At 40.0% G+C, this 3,214-nt stretch overlaps 1 long non-coding RNA gene across 1 annotated transcript; it reads right to left on the reverse strand.

Moving 5' to 3' along the window:
* Nucleotides 1–1,886: 1,886 nt before the first annotated feature.
* LOC104958286 (uncharacterized) lies at nucleotides 1,887–3,082 on the reverse strand. The gene is made up of 3 exons (XR_799749.1): nucleotides 3,033–3,082; nucleotides 2,153–2,255; nucleotides 1,887–2,010 (listed from the first exon to the last, which is right to left on the reverse strand). It is a non-coding gene; the product is annotated as an uncharacterized lncRNA (long non-coding RNA).
* Nucleotides 3,083–3,214: the final 132 nt, after the last annotated feature.

Here is a 3,214-nt window from a genome sequence, read left to right on the forward strand (position 1 = left end):
TGATGCATTTAAGTCCAACATTTTAAAAAAAATCTTACCGGGGGAGCATGCCCCCGGACCCCCCGATAGGATTTGAGGCCCGGCCCCACTGTTCTCAAATAGATTTGCAATTTTTTTTAAATAGTAACCCATCTCCATATGTTTCTTTTTGGGTAGTAGATTTAAACTAGAGGGCTATCACTTTGTGCAGCAACGCTATTGACAAATAAATCCAGCAAAATGGCACAAAAAACTGGTAGTGGCCTCAGGGACGAGGAGTCATTTAACCAGCCAGTAGGAGTCAAGCTTTACTTTCTTTTATATCCATAAAGAAAAAGTAAATCTGTTTGCAGTTGTTTCATTATGGATGTTGAGAGGTATCCATATATCTCTTCATTTTGCTCTCAAAGTGCACCAGATTGATGCATCTAACTTCAATATTTAAAAAGACTAGAGGGTGTCAGGTCCACTCCCCACTTATAAAAATAGCACTTTACCACTGCACCCCCTCTAATCTCAGATGCACCCTGAGTCATTTTGCTTAAGTACAGTGAGCCTTTCTAAAATATACAGTAAAGAGACAAACCCACCAGCATTATAGCATATACTATGACTTTGTGCCAAATACTTGTTGCTGATTTAGAGTACTGGCACCTTTTTTATTTCAATTCAAGCACTGCTCATAATAACGTAACACAATCAGAGACCGGATATATCCCCCCCCCCCTCTCTCTGGTCGCTGAAATGGGGAAGTGAAATTACGGGCCAAAAGTTGTACAAGTATTAAAAGTAATCATAGGACACCAAACCAACTGAGACCTGTCTGTCCGCCGCATCTACGCACTGTACAACACACACACCTACAGCTCCTAAAGCATAATCAGGCTACAGTTGTGGTGTGTTTTATTTTGTGAAGCACTAAATGGTTTTAGAAACATTTGGACTCTTTGTTTGTAGATATCTACTAAACTAAAGCAAATAAAGAGAGTAGGCCTGTTATACTGAGTGATATATATTATACACACTGCTCTGCTTTCTGCACGGACCTCACAGCTGTTCTCACTGGAAACATCGCGTTGCGATGAAAGCAGTTACTAAAATAATATTCCAGGGATGCATGCAGAGCTGTCATTGGCTGAGATAAGTCCGGCCGTGCGTCACGCCTCCACCGTCATTTCCAGGTCACTACCGGAGGACCGAGGAGTCGAGGAGTCGAGGAGGGGGAATTTGAGTATTGAGAAACCTCTAGAGAGAGAGTAACTAAAGAACATGTCACAGCTAATAATCACTGAGTGCTTCTTTAACCCCACAAAGCCTCTTTACAAAGTTTGTTTGAGTGCGTGACTTCTGAGAGTGTGAGACAACCAATCGCTGCGCTTCTGTGTGTGTGGTTGCCCTGGGTTACAGGTGATTGACAGGTGGTCAGACAGAGACTTTGGCGCCATCTGGTGGTGAAGAGAGAGAAATACATATCATGATATATAATACCATCATATGTATATATAATAATATTAATATATGATAGTTATTTTGCTTGTTATAATTAATGTATGTGATCAATCACAGGCCTGTATTTTTATCTTGGAGATGCTGGTAACGTATACTTTTAGAATGATATATTGTGCAAACAACCTTTATAAGCACAGTCTATGGAAGCAGATATTATATGTTTGAATCATAGACTGGTTAGAATGAAAGATGGATCCTGCTGAGTTTCTGTTGTTTAAATATATATATTATTCACATGGTTATACCTGGAAGTGGTTCTCTGTGTCCAGCAGGGGGCAGCAGAGACTCAGGAGAATCCATCAGCAATCATCAGCAATCAATAATCAACAATAACAAATAATCAACAAATAATCAATAATAATCAATAATAATCAATAATAACAAATAATAACAAATAATCAAAAGTCAGTGAAGTTATTTATTACAAAATAAAAGCATTAATATAACGTCATGGAAACATCAGCTGATCAGTCGACCAATCAGACGCTGAGAAGCAGCAGGAAGTAACATCAGCAGGTGAGTCTGCAGGGGGAGGAGCCAGGTTATTCAAATGAAACTTGATTAACAATCATCTCTGTGAATACACTTCAAAGACTTTAAGGATAAACTGTTTATATATTTGAGATTAAAGCGAATACAAAGCTGGTGTGTGATTGGCTCTCACCGTGTCTGTGGCTCCGCCCCCATCAGTTCCAGAGGTGATGGACAGCCAATCCCAGCAGGAGGAGGAGGCCGGGCTCCGGGCTGAACCGACCAATCCCTGCGGCCTGACAGGAAGTCATGACATCATCAGAAGAACAGAGATCACTTTATTGAACTGAGGACCAATCAGAGGTCACGATTCATGATGAGGTCACTACGTCACAGAAGGGTCTTTGTCTACCTGTCAGTTATTCCTTAAATCTGTTTTCAGATCCATCAGAGTCTGATACTCTATTATAGATACCCTGAGTGTATTCATACTGCGTACTGGTACTCCGAGTGTATTTATACTGTGTACTAATACTCTGAGTGTATTTATACTGTGTACTGATACCCTGAGTGTATTTATACTGTGTACTGATACCCTGAGTGTATTTATACTGCCTACTGATACTCCGAGTGTATTTATACTGCCTACTGATACTCCGAGTGTATTTATACTGCGTACTGGTACTTTGAGTGTATTTATACTGTGTACTAATACCCTGAGTGTATTTATACTGTGTACTGATACCCTGAGTGTATTTATACTGTGTACTGATACCCTGAGTGTATTTATACTGTGTACTGATACCCTGAGTGTATTTATACTGTGTACTGATACCCTGAGTGTATTTATACTGTGTACTGATACCCTGAGTGTATTTATACTGTGTACTGATACTCCGAGTGTATTTATACTGCGTACTGATACTCAGAGTGTATTTATACTGCGTACTGGTACTCCGAGTGTATTTATACTGCGTACTGGTACTTTGAGTGTATTTATACTGTGTACTAATAATCTATACTGCAGTCAATGTTAAAGTGTTAGTATTTTAAATACAAAACTGAAGACTCACCTTGTTGCCGACTGTGGCGGGGTGATAATGCCCGGTCACTGAAACACAAGTACTGCTGTTAGTACCACAAGTACTGCTGTTAGTACCACAAGTACTGCTGTGAGTACCACAAGTACTGCTGTGAGTACTGTGTATACTACTGTGAGTACCACAAGTACTGCTGTGAGTACCACAAGTACTGC

This window comes from Notothenia coriiceps, unplaced genomic scaffold, assembly GCF_000735185.1.
Source record: "Notothenia coriiceps isolate Sejong01 unplaced genomic scaffold, NC01 NC01_scaffold00028580, whole genome shotgun sequence".
In the NCBI taxonomy this organism is placed as follows: Eukaryota; Metazoa; Chordata; class Actinopteri; order Perciformes; family Nototheniidae; genus Notothenia; species Notothenia coriiceps.